This window comes from Charadrius vociferus, unplaced genomic scaffold, assembly GCF_000708025.1.
Source record: "Charadrius vociferus isolate BGI_N301 unplaced genomic scaffold, ASM70802v2 scaffold36, whole genome shotgun sequence".
NCBI lineage: Eukaryota > Metazoa > Chordata > Aves > Charadriiformes > Charadriidae > Charadrius > Charadrius vociferus.
The window spans coordinates 1,085,695-1,103,906 of record NW_009649047.1 but is presented as its reverse complement, the minus strand read 5'-3'; the positions used below and the strand labels follow the sequence as shown (position 1 = coordinate 1,103,906).

Here is an 18,212-nt window from a genome sequence, read left to right as displayed (position 1 = left end):
GACCCATAACCCAGACAGTGCCATGGCCACGTCCATGGCCATGTCCATATCATTTGAGTTGTTTCAGCGGTACCACACAGGGTTTTGCCCAGGGCAGCAGTCACTCCCCTGAGGATCTCCTAGGTGCTTGATGCCTGGGTTTGGGCAATTGCATTGAAGCCCTCGAATAGATGTTTACTTTAGGAAGAGTTGAATTGTTCTCTGGGCTCAATTAAGGTACATAGGATCACAGAATGGTCAGGGTTAGAAGGGACCTCTGGAGATCATCTAGTCCAACCACCCCACCAGAGCAGGGGCACCTCCAGCAGTTGCACAGGACGGCGTCCAGGCGGGTTTGGAATGGCTCCAGAATGGGAGACTCCCCCACCTCTCTGGGCAGCCTGTGCCACTGCTCTGCCACCCTCACAGGAAAGAAGTTCCTCCTCATGTTAAGATGGAACTTCCTATGGTCAAGTTTGTGCCCATTCCCTCTTGTCCTGTCACTGGGAACCACTGAAAACAGACTCTTCCCATCCCCCTGGCACCCTCCCTTGAAGTACTGATGAGTATAGATAAGTTCCCCCCTCAGTCTTCTTTTCTCTGGACTAAAAAAGCCCCAAGTCCACACATACATGCCGAGTGCTGTTAAAGATGATCTGGGATATCTGAGATGTCCACATAAAGCTGGCAGACGTGACTCAGTACCCACAGGAGATGGCAGTCAGGGGCTGGACAAGATTCCCTGAGGCAGCTCATATAATGCCTATGGATGGCTATGTCATGCAACCATATCCTGCAGTCAGTCTGTATTGTCTTTAAAGGGGGCTTAGAAACCTTCTCACGCGGACCTGTTGGAGTGGGTCCAGAGGAGGGCCATGAAGATGATCAGAGGTCTGGAGCACCTTTCCTACGAGGACAGACGGAGAGAGTTGGGGCTGTTCAGCCTGGAGAAAAGAAGGCTCCGGGGAGATCTTATTGCCACCTTCCAGTCCCTAAAGGGGCTCCAGGAGAGCTGGGGAGGGACTTTTTACTGGGGCATGGAGTGACAGGACGAGGGGGAATGGCTCTAAACTGGAAGAGGGCAGGTTTAGATTAAACATTAGGCAGAAGTTTTTCCCTGTGAGGGTGGTGAGGCACTGGCACAAGTTGCCCAGAGAAGCTGTGGCTGCCCCATCCCTGGAGGTGTTCAAGACCAGGTTGGATGGGGCTTTGAGCGACCTGGTCTAGTGGGAGGTGTCCCTGCCCATGGCAGGGGGGGTGGAACTCAATGATCTTCAAGGTCCTTTCCAACCTAAACCTTCTATGATTCTAAGAAATACCCAAGTCAAAGTCCCTAGAGGAGAATCCTGTTTCATCTATTTTTTTAGATGTCCTTTGGTGTAAGGTGTGTTCTCAGTATCTGTGATGAATCGTAGTCTAAAAGTTGTGTCCATCCTTGCAAAAGACAGCGTCTGTGTCTCCGTACGGAACCAGGCGCAGTCCCTGCAGGGGGACTGGAGGCCAGTTCTTCCCATGGGTTGTGGCGGTACTTGTGGGCCATGGCTGCAGTCTGTCTGTAAATGAGAAATGACACAGCTGAAAGCCAGGATGAAATCCATACAGAAGACAGGAGAAGATTCAGGTCCATCGCCTGTCACTGACTTAATAAGAAAAAAAATAATCTATTATTAATATATGAAGGGAAGGAGAGCAGGACTAAATAATCACTTCTGAGCAAAGATCATGTTTCCATGACGATACCCCTCTCACCAGTTAATCCATATAGCATAAGCTTGTCTGTCCTGCTGGGATGTATTTTGGCATATTTGGAAAGAAAAATTCTGAAACTCAAATGGAATTATGCCTTTGAAAAAGTTGGGGTTTTTTTTTTAAAGATTCCCACTCTTTTCATCGCTCTCTTAAATGACTCGTCGTATTAATGGGACCCGGTCAAAGGAGGTAACAGCGCTGCGCAGCCCCCTTGTTTCTTTTCTCTCTTCTCTTTGAGTCTTCGCATCAAAATGACCATCCCTGCTCTGTCTCTTGAATTTCCTGCCTGGATTCAGTCACTCCGCTTTCCCATTAAGGGCAGTTTTGTGAATGACATCTTTGAAAGCTCATCACTGCTTTCATTTGCCTGCGAGGGAAATGACTGCTTACTCATCCCCTTTGGGAAATCAAGTTTACCTTCCAAGACAGTCTCTTTTTTCAGTACTTTGTACTGCAGTCTTTGCAAAATTCTCAGTAAGCTTGTTGGCTCTTCCTTTGTGCCACCTCTAGGAAGAGAAATCCACGTTCATGCTCATTTATGGTGGGAGCGGGTGACTTTCAGGCTATAATAGCTCATTTTTCAAGTAAATTTTTTCCGTAGGACAAGGTGAGCCTTTGTCATCTTCTATTAAAGGATGTTTCAAAGTTGCATTGATTTCTTTCTCTATGGGATTGCTTTTCCCCCTTTGATCTCATGACATTTCAATTTGAGTCTTTGGGTTTTGGATGCTAATAAAATTCTGGATCCTGGTTCTTTTCGCATCACCTGACTGTTACTTAAGACCCTTTTATACTCACTTTATGGCGTCTTTGCACAGTCGGTGCAGCAAGTTCACAGCAAGCCTGTGAAAATCATAGTTATTGTTGAAAGAGAACTAAGGGTTCATTACGGCACCTGCCTTTGCATTGCCTTGAGAAGACATCTAAAGCTTCCCAAGCCTTTGGCGTGAGCAGCAGAGCACACCAAAACTTGATCTAGCACCGCTCCCAGCCTCCCAAGCCCATGGCGGTTCATCCACCAGAACCAGTAGGTTTTTTTGCCATTTGCTCTCCACACTTCCTGTTAGTGCGATCTGCGAGGCAGTTATTTGCCGTTTCATGGAAATTGTGTGGTTGGATGCAATTCTCAGGCAGATAGAAGTACCTGAGCGAAGTGATTTGCAATTTGTTTTTCACGAGGCTTCCTGCGAGAGGCTCACTCGTGCTTTCTGAGGGAGGCTTCATAACTACTAATCTGCAGGAGCGGCGATCTCGGGGGGCCATAGCGGATAAAACAAAGTTATTTTCATAGATCTGCACTTGCCTTTTTTCTTTTCTCATTTCCTTTCAGAAATTGCATCTCGTGTCAGAGAATAAAGAGAAGGAATTTTATTCAGGACTAGTGTCCTTATTATTACTCTTACTCTGTCCTTTCCTCTTTTCTTTTCTTGGCTCTCTTGCTTAGCTGGGTGCATACCTTTCGGAGTAGGAGGGAGCCTTTTCCACAGCCCTTGGTGATTTAATAGGCTCAGTCCCAATAAACTCAGCAAAGTTCAGGCTCCTCAAGTCGCTTTGGGGATTTCAAATCCGTTGCTCTGAAAGCTAACGGGGGCGGTGACTGTCACACACTATGCCAACGAGCTGCGTCTAGAGTGATGCCAACGCACTGTGTCATGAAGCCATGGCACGATATTAACTGACAGGGTAGAGCCAGCCCGACTCCCTTTATAAATACGACTGCGGTACAGCTGTGCGCTCGCACCGGGGTATGTGGGAACACTATTAATTGAAATGCTTTAAATCCATCTGGATCTTCTTGGCTCTACTCTGTGACCCTAGAAGAGCTGTTTTTTGAGGCAGGGTATCTGAAGAATTCCGTTTAATACGGGTAAATAATCCGTTGCTGTGTGTTGGTCAGAAAAAAAAAAAAAAAAGTATGACATGTCGTAATTAATCAGATCTTTTCCTAATTGGCTATGGCAAAGAAGTTTCCAAGCGTGCCAACTGCAGAAAGTGGCCGAATAGCTGGCTTTGCCTAAATAAGATAGAGACTGTTTCTGGAACCATTGGACTGAATTTGTTTGGATTTGCTTTGAGGAGACGGCGGCAGGATGTCAGGTAGATTCATCATGGCTTTAGTACATCCCATCCCGGAGTGTCATCCCTTTGCCTCCCGTCCGCTCTGTCCAGGAGTTTGACCGCAGCATTTTTATCTTTGGATTTTGAATAGTTCTGATGAGGCTCAAATGGACCAAATGCAATTTGACTGGCACCTCTGGAGCCAGCGATGTTTCAGTGAGGGAGTAGAATTAACTTGTTGACCGTGTGTCATTAAAGAAAGGAGGGAGGGATTTACGGTCTTAGCCATTAGTTTGCTTCATTTTGGTTCACAAAGCCTTTTAATCAGCCTGTTTGGACCATACAGGGAGTACAGCTTTACAACATTTCCAAGCAATAAAATGTGATGTTGACCATTTCTCTTGGCTGTTCTCCTGATCTTGCTACTTTTGGATCACCTCGCTGGCCTAAATCTTCTCTCGTGGTGGTGAACAGTCCAAACCAAAGCCGCTAGGAGGGAGTCACTCGTCAGCTGTGTGTTCGCTGGATGGAGAAATCTGGGTGCTGTGATGATATGTCACTGTGGAAAAGCTCTGACCTTTTGGGCCTCTGAGCTTCTGCAGTTTAGAATTCACCCCAGGAAACACTTCGAGTTACGCCCAGTCATTTGAGATAGAATCATAGAATGGTTTGGGTTGGAAAGGACCTTAAAGATCATCGAGTTCCAACCCCCCTACCATGGGCAGGGACACCTCCCACCAGCCCAGGTTGCCCAAGGCCACGTCCAGCCTGGCCTTGAACACCTCCAGGGATGGGGCCTCCACAACCTCTCTGGGCAACCTGTTCCAGATGATCGTTTGCTGTCCCGTTTGCTGGAAGTGAACAACCATTTAGCACAGCCACTTGCCTGTTTGCGTCAAACAGGTCCTGGGAGAGGTGTTGGAGAAGAGGAGAGGGTCTGTCTGAGCCCAACACTGTGCCCGGCAGAAGCCACTCTGCAGAACCTTTGGTCTTACAGCGAGACATCATTTTTCCCCAATACCACCCATAAAAGGCACAAGCTTTTCTCCTGCACCAGCAGCAGCGTAAAAGGTGAGATGGGTAAAAGTAAAGCGAGTGAGAGAGCACCAGTAGAAGAACGCCTGTAATCAGGTTGAAATGAGATTGTATCAAATGTGTTGTGAAAGTTCTAATAATTAATTGTTTCTTTAACTGTGCAGCCTATTTCTTTGATCTTTCTTCTGCGTTTCTAAAGCAGTATATCATTTATTTTTCTGCATTGGTTTTCTACTCGTGAACCATATTTCTATACTTCATACTTGATTTAGTAACCATAGCGATGAAATAAATGCATTGTCTTCGTTTACAATGGTGTCTAAATAGGTACTCATCTCTGTGGAAGTCCTTTAACAAGGGATAGTTCCCTACCCCGGGAATGAGAAGGCTATGGGCTATGTTATTGAAATCATTTTCACTTTGATTTTGTGACATCAAGTCCAGAAGTCTCTGATAATGCATTTGTGTCTACTTTATTGCTCAAGAGTATACACAGAAATATATAACCAGAAGTTTCCAGGGGGATTTTTTGTGTAGAGAAAGAACATGGTTAGCATTACATCTTTCCAGATACAAAGAGATGCATTAATACCTTTTATTTTCTTACGCTACCCTCACATTATCCGTAACCCAGAAGTTTCTATAGATAAAAAAAGAAAAAAAGAAGAGGAAGAATGCATACAGACTTTTTCTCCTGTGCTTGAGCAGTCCTTACAGGAATAGATGTAAACTGTGTTCATTTCCTAAGGTTAAAAATAAAAGCTGCAAAAGAAAAAAAAAAAACAACCCAAAACCCCCCAACCCTCTCCTTTTGTGTTCTTAACAGATGGCTTTTGCAACTCGGTGGCAGATACATGACTGCCTTTAGCTTATTCACCTTTTATATATTGATGCTGTTTATCATAGCCTTATGCAAACGTAATTCAGTCATTTTCTAGAAAACAGATATAGATTTCTATGCATTTACTCTCCAGCCATGCTATAGTCTCACAGCCCTTGTAGGAGTCGAGCATCATGTCTGAGCAGCAGTTTGCAACTCTTTTATTTCGTTAGGATCGGATGGCACAATCAGAGAACGCCGTGGTGGAATTGCACTGAAATTAGAGCATTTGCTCTGTGCATCATACTCTTTCCAAACCTCTGCCATGAGCAAGAAATGCCGAATTAGTGTCAACACTGAGTCCTGCTCAGATAAATGCAAACTGTGTGGTGCTACCTACACCATGAGCATCTCTTGGATGGAGTAGTGTTACAGCTACTGAGATTTAAATTTAAATATTTCCACTGCAGGCGTAGTCTTTAAAAGAAAAGGCTTATTATCCGTTTTACATATGGAGCCTAGTTTTCCAGGAAAAAGAGACTGGAAAGGATTTGAACCGCCAGCAAATTAGAGACCTAAATTAGACTTCCCTGAAAATTTTGCACAGATGTATTTGTTGACCAAAAATGTGATTTTAACTAAGGGAAATTTTCTCATGAAGATAAATTTTATATCTTTGGATAGTGAAGCATCTAAAAAAATCCATTTTAGGCTGTTGATGGGGCATATATATGTTGACATATGTATGTGTGTATGTGCTATATAAACAACATTATCTGGATTTTTGCTTTTTCATGAAAGTTAATCAGCGGGGTGAGAACAGATTAAAATGCAAAGCTTCTATTTTATTTGATTTGGCTTTTTTTTTTTTTTGTGAGAGGAAAGACTTTTCTTGCTAGCTCTACTTTTAACTGTGAGTCTTAGCTTCTGGCCATTGCCTGTGTGTTACAAATACCCAATTGCAAACGCCAGCTGCTGACTCGGGACTTTTAAACTATATCTCTAATAGGCTAAATCAAGAAAAAACCTCTTGCAACGCGTAGCACAGCTAGCAGCGGGATAGGTAATTTATACGTTCCCTGGGGTTTGCAGGGAGTCTGAAAATTGAAATGGAAGTTTAGCCCTGTGTCCTCGTAATGTGACTTCTGTAGCACCTGCCCGTACGTTACTTAAAACAGTTCTCACCTGTGTCACTGTTGGGGTTTGAGCCTTTACTGCTTCAGCTGAAGCTGTGCCCTCGCTGGGGGCTGTGGCAGAGTTATACTCTGCATTTTGGGTACAGAAGAGGGACGTACAACGCATGGGGTTGCGCTTCAAAGGAGGTAGGTGTGTGCTTCAGCAGGAAAATATTTTTATCTTATGAAAGCCTTCTGAAACACTATTTCTTTTTACTTCTTGCAGTACTGGCTTAGATGACAGTGCAGGTGGTTGCTGCTTTTGCAGGGTAATGAGTTTTGGGGGATAATTTTTGAGGGGGAGGTGTTAAAGGCCTCCCTCAAGATTCCTCAAGATCGCAGTAAAATAGGAGTGAAGCCTTGTGGTGGACAGACCCCTGAACCCTAAATGATGACAACAGAGATAATAGAAATAATAATAGTCTGGTGATGATCAGACCTTTCTTTTATGTGTATCTCAGAGCAATAGTGAATAGAGAGGTTATAGGAAAACAAGGTGTTCATCCTGGCTCACCGGAAAATTCACGGCCTCCTTTCCCATATAAAATTTTTGTCTTGATCCTTTTTATGTAATCCTTTCCCCTGCCTTCTTTCTTCATCCCCTTCCTCACTTCTTTGCCCCTTAGGAACCAACTTGGCCAACTACAAATGTCACAGGGTGTCATCCAGTCACGGATGACTCTTCAAAGCCCAGAAGCTGTGCTTTGTTTTCATAACTGGGGAAAAAAAAATCCAATATTATGTGTTTTCAGCCTCCTTTTACTTTTGAATTCAGACATCTTAAAAAAAAAAAAAAATAATGAAGGGAGTGTGGCCTTCCATATATACTAAGGACACTATGCAATAGTGCTTGAAGTAGTAGTGCTGCCCCTCTCTGATGTGTGTTCCTGGCCTGTGGTGCTCACTTGGTCTCAGCATTAGAGAGTTGGGAAGGAGGAAACCAAATGGATATACCGTCACATTTACTGTTTACTGTGACTGTATGAACAGGGGGACCCTGAGTTCTGACAACTATTTTAATTTAGATTTTTCAAGACAGTTTTGAAACTCTGCAAGTCACAGAAAGATGGGATCCTTAAATAAGACCTAAAATAGGCAGGTATTCATGACAAAACCCAGCATTTTCTGAGCACAGTATTCAGATTCCCCATATTTCTGAGGTTATTATGAATTATTCTATCAATGGGCCAATAAAAAATACAGTGACTGTAGAACTGGAAGGGATATCTCACTTCAAAGTTGAGTCTTATGTTGTTGCAAGACAATACCATATCATCTGGTCCTTTTTCTATAGATGACCACACTATTTAGTAGTGCATCCTTTCCCCAATTTGTCTTCCACATGTGAGTCTCTTGACAGACAGCTCTATAATATTAGGTTTTCTAAGAGCAGAGGAAATCAGATTGTTGTTTCCAAAGTAGCTAATTATGGAAATATGTGATGGAGATAAATTTACTCTTCCACCATTCAGAGCTTCTGAACAGCGCAGGACTGCTCGAGCGAAGATACCAATGGTGAAGAAATTATGTTTGCACAGGCTCTAAAGCCCAAACTTCTCATTTTGGGACCTCTTCATGGAATCCTTTTGCAGCATCAGTTTCCCATAGAGGAGCCCAACACGTTGGCACAGGTCTGCTGCAGTGGTTCTCAGCAAACTTGAGGAGGAATCTTCACATGGATTTCGCAGTGAAGATTCGGCAAACTCGTATCCTCAAAGAAAATACCTGTTCACCCAAAATTTACAAGGCAGATCAAAGTATTTCTGGGTGGCACACCAGAATGCTGAATCAGGAATGACTGACACTATTTGCCAAAACAAGTAGATATAGTTAGATGTCTCCAGCTGCTACAGGAAGCTATCAATATTAATGCGCTACCAGAGAGGACTTGAACTAACAGAAGAGAGTGAAACAGGCACCAGTTCTTTGGTGTACATTTCCTTCACATCTTCTTCTACCCAGAGTCCTTCAAAATCCTTCACCTGAATGTTTTTTTTATCTCAAAATTCCTTTGGTATGTGCTTCTACTCAGACTACCTCTGGTTTCCTTTAGGTGCAATGTCCTGGGGTTTGGATCTTGAGTTTGGTTTTTTGGTTTGGTGTTTGTTTGTTGGGTTTTTTCCCACCACTATCCAGATTTATAAAATCTGATTATGCATCGGATTTGAAATGTTTACCTTCCAAATTGGTGTGCTAGGAGAGAACATCTATAGTGAGATGCAGATTCTGCATTTAAGTGTCTGCAGGTAGGGGCTACCTGTGCACTAGTCAGTAGAGCCCATAGAATCCGGAGAGCTATGCAGGTGACCGGATGTCTACTCAGGGAGAGCAGAATTCCTCTTGTATCCCATTAATTAGGTCCCCGTTAACTGTACAGGAGGTTAGACACCTAACACTTGTACACCCATATATGTAGACACCTACACATAGGGGTGTCAGTCTGAAACTTGAGTCTTTCCTTGGCACCAAACGATCTACCCTAGATAAAATGATCTAATGACATTGGAGATGTTCTGACACATTCATCCTGGCGTGAAGCAGCCGGTCCAGATAGGTGCAGGTCAGCTGTAGGTGGTGTATCTCACCTGCCAGCCCTAAGATGGTTAGGGTGCTCTAGAGCATCGCAAATGGCAGTGGATGTCAACGTGTGGTAACTGAATTCAGACTATGTAGATACTTAAATACAGGTGTCTGAGCCTGATGCTGGATTTCACTCCTGGTTTTCCAGAAAGATATTCTCTGATCTGTCATGCAAGGGTACAAGGGAACTGAGTCTACAAAAGTAAAGCATATGTCAGTGCAGTAGATGATGTTCCTGACACTCCCTGGTTTTCTCAGGATGTTTAAGGAATTCATTTCAGAGGCAGTTTCTTTTCACGAACATAATTTGATCCTAATTACCTTTATACACGTAACATTAAGTTTTCCATTTGCCTCATTAACTGTTGCTTTAAAATTTAGATGGTTAAATATTAATGAAGTACCAAGCTCTGGGACAGACCATATCCTCATTCACCACATTCAACAGTGGGGCTGTTGTTTTAAATCTTATACATTTTCATCAATTTCCCTTTATTCACAGATCAGTCACTATTCCTTTTGCCAGAGGAAAATGTATAATAACTGAAAACAAATGTCCCAAATTACCTCAAAGTGCTGCGCCAGAAGGGGTGTCTCTTCTAGATACTGTGTCTTCTCTGTGTCCTGTGCTGATGTCTCGGATGTTGTAGGTGCATCTGAAATAGCATTAGATAACTGTCTTCAGGCAGCAGAATTGTACCCTGGGCAAACTCTCTGGTTTTCCCTTGGAGGCATCTGGGAACAAAATATTATTTAGTATCTATGTCAGTGGTTGCAATCTTGGCCCCTGGAAAAGTTACAGGTAACTCTTACAAACTTGAGCCTTATTCTCCTGGATGTCATTTCAGCTATTGAATTCTAACAGAAGAAGTTAAAAAGAAACCAAATGTTTCTTAAAAAGGCCGTTTCTTAACATTTCATTAAAATGTGCCTTAAAAAGGAACACAAATGTTAGGTGTCTTGACAGGACCACCCAATAGCTATCTTTTCCATGAAGATATTATATGCCCAGAAATAGGAAAGAAAATGGTCTGTCTGAAGCCTAATGAAAGAAGATGGTCAGCAAAGAATCACGTGTTAAAAAAATGGATCTTATACTTAAAACACTGGCAAACAGCTGCTCTCTGTGTTATCATAGAACCATAGAATGGTTAGAGTTGGAAGGGACTCTAAAGATCATCTAGTTCTAACCCCCCTGCCTTAGGCAGGGACACCTCCCACCAGCCCAGGTTGCTCCAAGCCCCATCCAACCTGGCCTTGAACACCTCCAGGGATGGGGCAGCCACAGCTTCTTGGGGCAACCTGCGCCAGGGGATCACCACCCTCACAGGAAACAATTTCTTCCTCATATCTCATCTAAATCTCCCCTCTTCCAGTTTGAAGCCATTAGCCCTCATCCCATTGCTCCCCTCCCTGATCAAAAGTCCCTCCCCAGCTCTCCTGGAGCCCCTTTAGGCACTGGAAGGGGCTCTGAGGTCTCCCCTTTTTGGCCTTCTCTTCTCCAGGCTGAACCCCCCCAACTCTCCCAGCCTGTCCTCCCAGCAGAGGAGCTCCAGCCCTCCCAGCAGCTCCGGGGCCTCCTCTGGCCCCGCTCCACCAGGTCCATGTCTCTCCTGTGCTGAGGCCCCCGAGCTGGAGGCAGCACTGCAGGGGGGTCTCCCCAGAGCAGAGCAGAGCGCAGCAGAGGGGCACAATCCCCCCTCGCCCTGCTGGCCACGCTGCTGGGGATGCAGCCCGGGATGCCGGGGGCTCGCTGGGCTGACAGACCACGTTGCCGGCTCACGGTGAGCTTCTCATCCACCAACACCCTCAAGTCCTTCTCCTCAGGGCTGCTCTCCATCCGTTCTCCACCCAGCCTGGATTTGTGCTTGGGGTTGCCACAACCCATGTGCAGGACCTTGCACTTGGCCTTGATGAACTTCATGACGTTTGCATGGGCCCACCTTTCCAGCCCAGCTTTTAACTGAGCAAGTATAGACATTGGTTGACATATTTTAGTGAGAACTCATCTATCACAGCTGCTCAGGGCTGCAGGCTTAAAGCATGTCTCAGTCTTTCTGGGAATCCTTTTCTCACTGGCTTGAAAATGCTGCTGTCCTGGAGATTTAAAGATGTTGCTGACCTGTGACGTGTTTTTCTTCAAACACATTTTAGTTGCATAATTTGTTCATTGCTAATGAAGAAAATGATATGAAAGGTTTGTGATTTCATTAGCTAAAATTATCTTGGAAGATGTGATACTGCTACGTGGGCTTATAAAACCTCAGTTATGGATGAGAGCTCTGTATGGGGAATATATTTGTTATTATTAAAATAGCAAAAAACCCCAGTCAGTTGTGCCCTCCTTATGCAGTTTCACTGGGGCTGAATATATGAAGGGTTTAGGTTTTAATACCCACTGCAAATGAAAATGAAGTAATGGGATAAAGCGACTCAAGTCTTTCGTTCAAACTCAGTAGGACCTTCTGCGATTAGGATAATGATGTAGAAAATCATTGTGTTCTAAAGTCTGCTTTGTAGGTTATACCTGTTGAAAGGTTTGTCTCATGCATATTCCCATTTACATCAATTGGTTCAAAGTAATAAAAATCCAAAACGATTACAAAATCAAAACAGTTTTCATATTGGTGGAGGTAGGCGATGGGACAGTCAGGCCACCAGTGCAGATCATTTGGCAGAACTGCTTTTTTGGTCTTTTGGTCTCGGTTATTGGTGTAAAGCAGCCACTAAAAATCACTGCTGGTTGTTAAATCAATTTTTTTTCAGATATCATGAAATTTAGTGGAACTGTCTTCCTAAGTGACATACCACACCTTAAGAAGCATTCTTAAGAAATCCAGTTTTATGTATGCCGAAATATTAATGTCAATAAGAAGGTCTTGAGGAAAATCTGTGGGCCACTGCAGCTTTTGGACTGCCACACAATGATTTTCATGTAGAGTTTGTGTTTCCTGGACGTGCAGAATATGAAGCCGGTCTCCTGGAAACCAGAGACATGCTCTTTGGTCCCGAAATGACTACCGTAGATCCTTCCTACACCCTCCCCAATTTTTCCATACCCTTTAAAAATGTGGTTGGCAGGGGTGGATTTAATATTCCAGCATTAGCCTCGGTGCTGCTGTAAATGAAAATCAAGTCACTCTCTGCTCCTCCTCTGTTGTGCACATGTCCATGGATTGCATTAGTGCTTTTCATCACGGCGTCCTAATGGGAGCTAGTGCTAAGCTGTTTGGCTACTGTGACCCCTAAATTACTTTCAGATGCTATTTTCCATTATGTAATCCTTTGTTCTCGCTGTTCCTGCTTTCCTTCTTCCTAGCTGAACACAGAGTCGTATGTCTATATTAAAATATGGGTTTGCTGATTGAGCCTAATGTACTAAGGAATCCGGGCTGATTTTATGACTGCCTCACTCTCCTTAATACTTATTATCATGTCAAACTTCATGTCGTTCACGAATGTTAGCAGCAATGATTTTATGTTTGTTTCCAGATCCCATCAAAAAAAATAAAAATATATATATATAAAAATTAATAGCGTTAGACCTAAGACAAGGCCTTTAAAAGGTAACGCAACACTTAGGAGATGGCTTGAGTGGTTTATTTTATAGCCCGTGTGAAACAATGTGTGTTTAGGAGTAATCTCAGATTCTCAGCGGTGCAGGTGAATGGTGAGTAGCAGCGCCCGTGATATTTATTAGCGGTCAATATGGTGCGATAAACCCCTGCTTTGCCTCTAGCTCCAAAAAAAAAAAAAAAGGAAGTGTTTTAAGGGTAAAAATGAAGCGGATATTGGTAGGTCACTCAGCCGGCTGGTTTTCCCCCTGTTCCCACGGGAGTTCATGGAGAGAGAAGGGCTCCTCTGCCGCAGGCACAGGGTGGGACTTGGGCATCGCCTCCTGTCCCTGCGGAGTGTCGAAGGATGTCAGCTCTCTCCCCTGCCTGAAGCTGGGGGATGAGGGATGCTGGGGGATGCGAATTACTCCTTTCCCCCCAGCTGGTAAATAATCATCTTCACTTTTTCTGGTTCTCTAATTTGAGGTGCCGAGCACCTGTGAAATTCCCTCAATAAATAAGCTAAAGAACTTGTATGAACATCTTAACGTTCAGGAGCCATTTTAGGCATTAGGGCAGTGACAGCGCTAACATTTCACAAGCAGCCCCGATGCTTCCCCTCCCTGCGTTTGTTTTACGCTCATCTTGAATTTCCTGATTGCACACTGGTTTCCAAATAATACGAGGTACCTTATACACATTTTCTACAATTCTTAGAAGATGTATCGCATGGTATAAGCAAAACAATACAGTATTCCTATATAATCTTCTACTTCTGCAGCGATGTAGAATAACGATGTACATCCGAGGAAATATCTAGCTCTCCTGCATTTTTTTTTTTTTGTATAAATTAACTATGTATCTAATTGCCTCATCTGCCAGTCCGCAATTTGCATGCGTTCACAGGTATATGGCTTTTGTGTTTAACTGCTTCATTTCCATGAATTGTATGCGTAAAGGGGTTGTAGAGCTCTGTGTAGTACAATTCTGCTTGCCAAAATATTGAAATACGTACCTTAGAAGAAAGATCATTTAAAGTTGATTAAGGTTGTGTTAATCAGAGTAAGTATGCCATGAAGGAGTGCGGCCTGCCCTTATAAACACACCGGTCCTGTAGGAAGGTCTGTGAAACGAGAGAGAACAGAAAACGGCAGAATCGCCTTATAAACCAAATTCTCCTCCTATGAATTACTTTAAGTTCAGCGGAGTCAGACAGGAATCAAATCCGTGCAAGATAAAAGGAAGGTCTTGTTGATGTGCACCGTCTAAGGGGGCAGAGGGAAGTGTGCAGGTGCACCTCTAGTTGTGGCGTTTCCTGATTTTGTTGATTGCTTAATTGTAGCGTTCTCGATATACTTCTTTCAGAGTGGAATTTCTTAAATGAACACCACTCAGAGCTCATTAGCACCCAGAGAGGTACGGCAGCCAGCGTTATCACGGTTAAAAAAATATCTGGAGGAAGCATCAAGCCTGGGAATGATCACGTATGAAACCCTGAACCTGGATCCAGAGTTTTGGAGCATTTGATCGGTTAATTCATGTCGTACACTGCAATGAACTGTTCCTCTGTAACGCTGCTTCTGTGCTGCGGGATGAGAAAAAAATGAGGAGTGTGTTCAAAACCGGTTTGTATTCTTTGCTTGTGGGAAGGTTGAGGTTAGGTCAAGACTGATGGTTGGCAGCAGACTGACCCTGTGGGTATTTTCGCAGGAGAGCTTAGTTCTGTGTTGCAGCTTGATTATTCGCCCTGTGCGGTGTGCGTAGCCTCCATCTACCCAACTGGTCTTGCAACGAGATGAGCCAAGATCCTTCCTTGGAGGGCTCTGGTGGTTTTTGCTGCAAGGACAGATTTTTGTAGGCATCCACCTCTCAGGCTTGCTGTCACGGTGCTATGGATATGCATTCGGGACTGTCTGGAATGGGATTATTGGGATGCAGCCTGTGGCTATATCTGAGCCGCTGTTCCTATTATTCGGGTGGTCCTGGCACAGTTTTGGCCCTGATGAACTTTTCACACACTTCCCAAACACAGTTTGAGAGCTGGCACCTGCTGGAGACCATTCCCAAAAGGCAGTTTGGATGCCGCTAACCCGTTCTGCAGCATAGGAGAGGATGGGCATGGCCAGACCATGCCAGTTGGCCACCGGTGCAGGGTTAGCTGAGTTGTGGAGGTATAAACTTTTGGTCCACAGTTTGTGCGAAGTTCTGGTTTAGAGCTCGTGTCCTTTGGGTTGGGATCCAGCACAGCTACTTTTAGCCACCGCAAAGCGAGACATCTCATCTAAGGTCCCGAACAGGGTGCCTGCGGGAGCGCAGAAAGCTGGGCTTCTCCAAAGGACAATTCATCCCACAGTTACCAATTTGGGAAAGACCGACAGTGGGTGGTGAACACTCCCCGCTGGTGGTGGAGCGCGTGTGGATGTCTACAGGAGGGAAGAGACCTACTGCAGGAGGCTGATGGGGATGGAGATGGATGTGCCACCAGCATGCAATTAGGGTGCATGCACCAGCCCAGCTTGGACAATGTGGATGAAGCTCATCCCTCTGTAAAGAGCAGCGTGAGGCTTGTATAAACTCACAGCCCTCACATGGGATTAGGGGATTTGGGGATTTAGGGAGGTGATTCTGCCCCTCTACTCCACTCTCATGAGACTCCACCTGGAGCACTGCATCCAGCTCTGGAGCCCCCAACATAAGAAGGACACGGACCTGCTGGAGCATGTCCAAAGGAGGCCACGAAGATGATAAAAGGCCTGGAGCACCTCTGCTATGAGGAGAGGCTGAGAGGGTTGGGGATGTTCAGCCTGGAGAAGAGAAGGCTCCGGGGAGACCTTATTGTGGCCTTCCAGTCCCTAAAGGGGCTCCAGGAGAGCTGGGGAAGGACTTTTTACTGGGGCATGTAGTGATAGGATGAGGGGGAATGGCTTTAAACTGGAAGAGGGCAGGTTTAGATGAGATATGAGGAAGAAGCGTTTCACTCTGATGGTGGTGAGCCCCTGGCACAGGTTGCCCCGAGAAGCTGTGGCTGCCCCATCCCTGGAGGTGTTCAAGGCCAGGTTGGACGGGGCTTGGAGCAACCTGGGCTGGTGGGAGGTGTCCCTGCCCATGGCAGGGGGCGTGGAACTAGATTATCTTTAAGGTCCCATCCAACCCAAACCATTCTGTGATTCTATAGGATGGGAGTGGTGCAAAAGCTTTACAGCCATCTGGGTACAGCTCAGAAACGAGCCCTCAACGCCCGAGCGATGCGTTCCCATGTATCGCGACGGGCTCGCTCTCATCTCTGATAACTCGCCTCCAAAAAGTGCTGATTGGGAGAGGAAAACTTTCAGCTAATTACTGTCATTTTTTAATTTTTTTTTTATTTTTTTTCCCTGTGAGCTCTGACTACTGTTCTTAATTTCCTGACCAGCTTGCGCCCTTCCCCCGCGCCTCTCCGAGCATCTGTGGTCGTTTCAAATTGAGCTGTACTACCTGCTGCTCCGACTTTCTAACATACCATACCAGTTGGTTTGCCAAACAGTGAACTGCCAGCCATCTGCCATCCGAATCAGAATTTACATTGTTTCATCTTAAAATAACGCCTTCGGAATATCAAGTAACTCTCTGCATCAGGTTTTGCGAACTGAAAATCGGCCAGGATTAAAAACAAATACCAAATGTGCCTCCGAAAGGAGCGGGGAGGGGAGAGGGGGGGAAAGTTGGAGAGGTAAAGTTTTTAATTTTGCTAGTTACCTGATCTGGAGTGAGACGAAAAGGCTGATAATTTTAACCTTGCAAATGCAGTCTCCTTAACGGGGGGAGCAGTTTCACAGTAGCTGTTGAGGTGGAGCCGGGGGAACGGGGACTGGTTTCTGTGCACCGTGTGATAACTCTGTCTTTTTCTCGAGCCAAATACTCCTCAGGCCTCAGTTCCTCCGTCTTCAAATACTTCAAACTAAGTATTCACAAGTTCTTGGAGTACTCTGCTCTTTGGGTGTACCGTTTTCGTGATTACAGCAGTGAGCTGTAGATTAAAGAGTCAAACTTAGTGGAGATCTCATTTGCCTGACTCCTTAATCCCACTCATTAAGAGGAAAAATAATAAATTTACTAAAATTGCAAAACACATTCTGCTGTTTGGTATTTAACACTTTTAATCGTGAGGGTTTGGGTTATGTTTTAGTGCCAATGTCGGGCAGCTGAGAGTTCTTCTGGACTCAGGCGATACCCCCCACTCTGTACCTGTGATGAAGGTCTCCATAGGTGATGTTCGCCTGCAACACTTACTAAATAAAAGAAGAATCCTCTTGACTGATGACAGTCCCTCTGTTCCTGTGATCTAAACCAGAGTACTGACCAGTGGATTTCTATTTAGAGAAGTCCATCAGCATATCCAACCTGTGGCCTGTTATGAAAGGCAGTGAAACAGAGGGGTTCAGGTGTCACCAACAGACCTTAACGTGGTTCTCTCTCCTCCTGCACACCTTCCACGTGGTTCTAAAAGCTCTCGAGCCCTTAAAATTGCTTTAGTGTGATGGTTTCTTTTAGACAATGTGTTGCAAATATCTCTGCTGCTGAAGAAGTCATGGGTACTGTGGATGCGCTTACAGGGATAAGTCCAATTGGATTAGTTGCCTATAGTAATGGCAGGTGCAGGAATGTAGACTGCATATAAATGTGTTGGAATGTCGGCCCACAGGATGACTTTCCAATGTATTTAGTTCCTAATTAAAGGGAAAATATGTCCATATTCCAGCATATACTGTAGCAGCAGTCTCAATCTTCTCATCTTGGCGTTCCTCAGGGGTTGGTACTGGGACCGGTGCTGTTCAACATCTTTGTTGGCAACATGGACAGTGGAGTCGAGTGCACCCTCAGCAAGTTTGCCGATGATACCAAACTGTGTGGCGAGGTAGACACGTTGGAGGGGAGGGATGCCATCCAGAGGGACCTGGACAGGCAGGAGAGGTGGGCCCAAGCCAACCTCATGCAGTTCAACAAGGCCAAGTGCAAGGTCCTACAGCTGGGTCGGGGTGATCCCAAGCACAACTCCAGGCTGGGCGGGGAATGGCTGGGGAGCAGCCCTGAGGAGAAGGCCCTGGGGGCGCTGATTGACCAGAAGCTCAGCATGAGCCGGCAATGTGCGATCGCAGCCCAGAAGGCCAACCGGATCCTGGGCTGCATCAGAAGAAGTGTGGCCAGCAGGGCGAGGGAGGGGGTTCTGCCCCTCTACTCCACTCTCGTGAGACCCCACCTGGAGTACTGCATCCAGCTCTGGAG

The 18,212-nt window shown here is 45.1% G+C and overlaps 1 protein-coding gene across 1 annotated transcript in view; it reads left to right on the top strand.

The window, feature by feature from the left end:
• The window catches only part of MSRA (methionine sulfoxide reductase A), a gene marked incomplete at its 5' end in the record, with an annotated part of 201,485 nt that overhangs the window by 130,617 nt on the left and 52,656 nt on the right, over nt 1–18,212 (top strand). The window lies entirely within an intron of this gene.